The sequence below is a fragment of the Hippopotamus amphibius genome, chromosome 2 (assembly GCF_030028045.1).
Source record: "Hippopotamus amphibius kiboko isolate mHipAmp2 chromosome 2, mHipAmp2.hap2, whole genome shotgun sequence".
Classification (NCBI taxonomy): domain Eukaryota; kingdom Metazoa; phylum Chordata; class Mammalia; order Artiodactyla; family Hippopotamidae; genus Hippopotamus; species Hippopotamus amphibius.
In genome coordinates, this window is record NC_080187.1 from 82432037 (window position 1) to 82439300 (window position 7264).

At 37.9% G+C, this 7264-nt stretch overlaps 1 pseudogene; it reads left to right on the forward strand.

Moving 5' to 3' along the window:
• The first annotated feature begins 4931 nt into the window (after positions 1-4931).
• Positions 4932-5538, forward strand: LOC130844393 (interferon alpha-1-like; annotated as a pseudogene).
• The last annotated feature ends 1726 nt before the right edge of the window (positions 5539-7264 follow it).

A 7264-nucleotide genomic window follows, 5' to 3' on the forward strand; every position in this document is an offset into this window, starting at 1 on the left:
GCCTGCTTCAGGTCTCCCACTGTGGAGTTTTCCTTGTATCATCACAGGGCAGAAGAGGGAGGGATTTATCTTGACCTGTTTTATAAGGGCACTAATTCCATTCATGAGGCCTCACTCCTCACACCCTAATAATGTCTCAAAGGCTCTGCCACCTGATATCACCACTTTGGGGGAAAGGACTTCAAGATATGAATTTAAAGGTCTTTAAAGGCTACATGCCTGGCTTCTAGAAGTAAGAATACAGTCATACTGAGTAAAAAAGAATGAGCAGGTTAGCAGGAAAAAAGAGTAGACCAAGGACTCAATCCAAACTCTTGATTTATAACCTGCCACAATGCTTAAATTATTAGATTCAAATATTGCAAATCAAACTGAAAAGGAGCCCACTGTCCCATGGGACAGAATGAAAATACAGGATGGAAGAGATCATTCATCATTCTTTATAAGCAGTCTCCAAAGAATCCCAGGAAAAAGGTAGTAATTATCACGTCAGTAAAGATCCATGAAAGGGTAATATGGTAAGTGTCTGGCTGCTGTGAGCTATGAGCATCAGGGAGAGTTTGAGTTTAGATCCTTGGCTCTGTATATGATACCAGGCTAGTTTTTTTCTATTATGACCTAGTAGAGGACAAATGAGAGACAAGGCCATCCTCGTGCATTTAATACAGTGCCAGGCCCAGGCTGAAAATTGTGCTGCTCTTGCAACTTGAATCCCCAGAGCCATACGCACCTTAAAGGAAAGAGAATCCTAGTGGTCTTAGCAACACACTCAGTAGGCATTATTGATATCAGCAGGAGTAGAGTGGGAATGTTAGCCATTGTCTGTTATAATCCCAGCAAATATGGCCATGATGAAGCAAAATAGGTTGGGCATTCATAAATGCCTGCCAGTAGGAGGAGAAAGTCTGACAAAGTGCTTCAGTAAAATTACTTCTTGAGTCAAAAACTACTAGAACTTATGAACGAATTAATAAGCAAGGTAACAGGATATGAGATTAACATGCAGAAATTTGTTGCATTTCTCTACACTAACAAAGAAATATCAGAAAGAAAAAGTAAAAAACCAATCTTTTGTAAAATCTCATGCAAAACAAAACAAAACAAATCCTTAAGAATAAACCTGACCAAGGAGGTGAAAGACTTATAACTGAGAACTATACAATATTGATAAAGGAAAATGAGGATGATTCAGAGGAGTGTATAGATATCCCATGGTTCTGGATGGGAAGAGTTAATGGCCATACTACACAAAGCAACCTACAGATTCAATGTGATCCCTATCAAATTACCTATGACATCTTTCACAGAATTAGAACAAATAATCCTAAAATCTATATGGAACCACAAAAGACCCAGAACTGCCAAAGAAATCCTTAGGAGAAAGAACAAAGCTGGACGTACAACCCTTCCAACTTCAGACAATACGACAAAGCTAGAGAAATTAAAACAACATGGCACTGGTAGAAAACCAGACATACGGATTCACGGAACAGAATACAGAACCCAGAAACAAACTCACACACCTACAGTCAATTAATCTTCGATGACGTGGGCAAGAATGCACAATGGAGAAAAGACAGTCTCTTCAGCAAGTGGTGTTGGGAAAGCTGGACAGCTGCATGTAAATCAATGAAGTTAGAACACTCCTTCCCACCATACACAAACATAAACTCAAAATGGCTTAAAGACTTAAATAAAAGGTGTGACACCATAAAACTCCTAGAAGAAAACATTGGCAAAGCATTCTCTGACATACATCGTAGCAATGTTTTCTTAGGTCAGCTTCCCAAGGCATAGAAATAAAAGGAAAACTGGGACCTAATCAAACTTATAATCTTCTGCACAGCAAATGAAACCATAAACAAAATGAAAAGACAAGCTAGGGAGTGGCAGGAAATATTTGCTAGCCATGAGACTGACAAGAGCTTAATTCCCCAAATATACAAACTACTCATACAATTCAATAACAAAAAACAAATCACCCAATCAAAAAATGGGCAGAAGACTTGAATAGACATTTTTCCAAAGAAGACATATAGATGGCCAATAGGCACATGAAAAGATGCTCCATATTGCTGATTATTACAGAAATGCAAATCAAAAGTACAATGAAGTATCATGTCACACTGGTCATAATGGCCATCACCAAAAAGTCTACAAACAATAAATGCTGGAGAGGGTATGGAGAAAACGGAACCCTCCCACATTGTTGGTGAGAATGTAAATTGGTACAGCCACTATGGAGAACAGAATGGAAGTTCCTTAAAAAAATGAAAACTAGAGTTACCATATGATCCAGCAATCCTGCTCCTGGGCACATATCTGGAGAAAACTCTAATTCAAAAAGATACATGCAGCCAGGGACTTTCTACTTGCTAGATAGGATGTTGCCTGATTCATGAATTGTTGAATAAAGCTGATTAGATCTTCAAAAAAAAAAAAAAAAAGATACATGCACTTCATTGTTTATAGCAGAACTATTCACAATAGCCAAGACATGGAACGAACCTAAATGTTCATTGACAGATGAATGGATAAAGAAGATGTGGTATATATATATATATATATATAGTGTGTATATATATACAATGGAATACTACTAAGCCATTCAAAAGAATGAAATAATGGCATTTGTAACAACATGCATGGACCCAGACATTATCATACTAAGTGAAGTAAGTCAGAGAAAGACAAATATCACATGATATCACTTATATGTGGAATCAAAAAATGATACAAATGAACTGATTTACAAAACAGACAGACTCACAGACATAGAAAACAAATGTATGCTTACCAAAGGGGAAAGGGGAGAGATGGATAAATGGAGTTTGAGATTAGCAGATATAAACCACTAAATAGAAAATAGAAAAACAGAAAGGTCCTACTGCATAGCACAGGAAATTATATTCAATATCTAAGCTATCATGGAAAAGAATCTGAAAAAGAATATACACATATGTGAATCACTTTGTTGTACACCATAAATGAATACATTGTAAACTGACTATACTTAAATGGAAATAAAATAAAATAAAATAAACAGATGAGTCTACTAAACAGAATTACTCATTGAGTGAATGCACTGGGCCTGCTGCCAAGGATAGCAGACGGAATAGATAGAGTCAAGCTGTTGGAGAGCTGACTTGCCAACGATTGTCACATACCCAGCATGTAAAGAGTAGGACTGTAGAGGGCTGAGGCAACATAACTTCCTACATAAAAGAAAAGAATTCAAGATCTGAGATGAAAGTTAATTCTTTCCATGATAATAATCAATATTGATCCACTTATGAGTCAAATGCAAAGAAGTTTTCCTTCCATTTGAAAAGAACAGACTTGGACCGGAACCTCTGAAGGTCCTTAGGGAAATCTGAACATTAATGTAAAAACACGGAGAATGATTCCAATTGATGATGCTGCCTAAATCATGCTTTCTCATTGGGGATGTTCCTGTGGGTGCAAACATTAGTTTTTCGGGGTATAAACAAATCTCAACCATTACAACGGCTTTGGTGTTCAAAAGTCAACCTTATCCAACAAAGTTTTACTCTTTTGTATTCATTTTTCTCTTCCGGTTTTCCTGTATATGATGTGAGAAGCACTGACACTGAGTTCATGGAATATAAACAAATGTTATGTAGGATCAGTGCCACAACCTATGGTGACTTAACTGTTCATTACAGGACTTTCTCTCCATCATTTGCTTGATCTCAAAGTCATAATGTGAGAGGGGGCCTTTACTTACTTATAAGCTGCCATTGGCTGTCTTGTGGATGTTGTTCATATTTGAGCCTTCATGTGATTTGGGCTTTGGGAATTAAGCACAAATAGGTTATATTTTATTATTTAATTCTACTCAAGTTATTTTGCACATCATTAATTATGTCTAGTTCTCAACAGAAACAAGACTGTTGACAATATCTAGATGAATACCTAGCAGCTAGTGAAGTTAAAAATGATTTTGTGATATGAATCAAAATTAATAGTTAATTACCAAAAAATAAATGCTAAAATAAATAATTAAAATTTTCAGTTGTTTTAGCAGTTCTCAATGATGTTATTTAAAATATATCCATACATTGGTACTATTATGAAATATTTATATAAATTTTTATTTGATATTATAATTTGATATATTACTATTTATATAAGTAAATATATTACCTTTAAAGTAACTCTGTAAGCTTAGTTATAAAGCTAAATTAATTATCAATAACTTCATTTGTTCTCTTTGACTGTACTGCATAGCATGCGGAATATTAGTTTCCTGACCAGAGATTGAACCAGTGCACCCTATAGTGGAGGTGGAGATTCTTAACCACTGGACCACCAGGGAAGTCCCTAATTCTCAATAACTTTTACATATAATTTTTTTTTTTTTTTTTTTTGGCGCACGGGCTTAGTTGCTCCGCGGCATGTGGGATCTTCCTAGAGCTGGGATCGAACCCGTGACCTCTGCATTGGCAGGCGGATTCTTAACCACTGCGCCACCTAGGAAGCCCACATATAATTTTTAACTCAAAAGTTTTTCATTCTAAATCCCACATCGAATAAAAACAGTAAAATTTTCACTTTCTTTTTCTATCTATAGAGATATTCATAGAGTATACAAATAGATACACAGTACATATGTGTTTTCAAACTTTCATGGGGGCGCAATTAGAAAAAACTATGTAAACAGGTTCTGGGGGCAGGGGAAGGGGAGGCAATAATGGAAAAAAATAATCGTTGAGAAATGCTGCCCTAACCCATTTGGAGAGTGGAAAGTGAAAAGCAAAAGCAGAAGTAGAAATTTACATTCAGAAAATGGAAACGCAGGGGTTCCCTATTTAAGACACAGCCTGAAGGAAGGTCTTCAGAGAACCTAGAGAGCAGGGTTCACAGAGTCACCCACCTCCGCCAGGCCAGCAGCATCTATGAGGTCCCCAATGGCCCCACCCCTGTCCTTACTCCTGGCCCTGCTGCTGCTCAGCTGCAACTCCGTCTGCTCTCTGGGCTGTGACCTGCCTCTGACCCACAGCCTGGCTAACAGGAGGGTCCTGATGCTCCTGCAGCAAATGAGGAGAATCTCCACTTCCTCCTGCCTGCAGGACAGAAATGACTTTGGATTCCCCAAGGAGGCACTTGCTGGCAACCAGTTTCAGAAGGCTCAAGCCATCTCTGTCCTCCATGAGATGATCCAGCAGACCTTCCAGCTCTTCAGCACAGAGGACTCAGCTGCTGCTTGGAATGAGACCCTGCTGGACAAGTTCTGCACTGCACTTTATCAGCAGCTCACTGACCTGCAAGGCTGTCTGATGCAGGGGGCGGGGCTGGAAGGGACTCCCCTGATGAAGGAGGACTCCATCCTGGCTGTGAGGAAATACTTCCACAGAATCACTCTCTATCTGCAAGAGAAGAAACACAGCCCTTGTGCCTGGGAGATCGTCAGAGCAGAAGTCATGAGATCCTTCTCTTCCTCGGCCAACTTGCAAGAAAGACTCAGGAGGAAGGAATGACACACACCTGGTTCAACACAGAAAGGTTTCTCACTGACTAACAAGACCACCCTTCCACCTGTGCTGCCAGGTCAAAGGCTCTCCTTTCTGCTGTCATCATGCCCTGAACTGAATCAATTTCGCAAATGTTTTCAGGAATATCAAGCAACATCATGTTCAACTCTATAGGCATAAGTTGCTTACACATGTCCTAATGATCTATTTATTTCTCGATTTAAATATTTATTTATTTATTTATTTATTTATTTAACTATATCATTTAATTATTTTTAGTTCATGTAACATTATGTGCATTTTTATACTGTGGTTAATACAATATATCTTTGTATTTTGTCAATTTATTATTTTGCTATGTTTACTAAATTCTTTCTATACAAAACGTCTTGTACTAGTTTTGTCTTTAAAAAAGATACACCAAGCCTGAATGTGCAATCTGATTATAACAATTGGTGGTACAATTCATTTATCTATCAGTATTACATTCAAGTTAGCAGTAAAATAGACTTCCTCTAAACCAGAGTGTATCCCTCTGGATATAGAGGTAAACATAAGAAATCCAGTCCTGCTTGCTTGTGTCTTTGATTTATGTAGGGAAAGTAACCTAAAGACAGTAATGTTACTGGATAAATAATACTTATTATGTTTAAAATTAATACTAATTAATGTTAGAACTATCAGTTAGGTTTAATGCTATAATATTCTCGCTATAATGTTGCACTAAAACATGGAATTCTCTCTGCACAAGGCACATCAGCCCATGTGAGGATATAAACACAAAAGTTGTGCATATTCTCTGTAGTTGGCTGGTAGACATCTACTACAAATGTCCATTTGGATTATTTGGGTTTGCAATTTACAAGCAATTCCATGAATTGGAAGGCATGGCAGCAGAAGTGATCAAGTGAGAAGAGAGTATCAAATGAGAAAAGGACTTAAAATGAGTCCTATGACTTCCAACCTGAAAAGGGAGGGAACGCCACAAAGGAAGCAGAGGTGGAATGGCCATATGATAACACAGGAGAGAGAATGGTGGTAAAACCATGTGTACAAACTGAAACTGCTTAGGAGACTCAAGGCATTTGCAAAAAATGTGGATGGAAGCGGTCCCCTACATTGGAAAACAGATGGCATTGGCAACCTTAGGGAGAGGCTGTTAGGTAGAATTAATCAGCAGAAACCATCATGGAGAAGGTGGAAGGGTGAAGAAGAGAAGCCATGACAATATAAATAGAAAACTGGTTAGAGAGGTTTTCTTTAGGGAGTGGAGGAGAGAAATAGGATGGGACCTAGAATGGATGTGGATTATTTCTTCTCAGCATGGTCTTCCCTTTTTGGAAATATTTTTGTCTCTGAAGAGACTTCATGGATTTGATGTATTGAGACCTCACTTCAACATGTTTAACATTTGATATACTTTAGGTCATGACATTGAAGTATTTACAATGATAATTTATCATCATTTTGATTAATAGGATGTTGAATGTCACCAAGCTGCTCTGTAGATTGAAATCATCCACTACATGGGAAACAGATGGAACTGACCTTAATGGGAGCTGATTGGGTGGAATTCATCAGCAGAAACCATACTGGAGTAGGTGGAGGGTAATAGGAGAAGAATTCCCATTGTCATTGTTTCACCAGGGGAGTCACTTTACTTCTTTCACTCTCATCATAGTCAGAGTTGCATTTGTTTTCCTTTTGCCTCAGTGCATTCAAAGGCAATGAAGCTTCCTAAGAAAGTTGAATGAGAAAGAAAAAAAAAG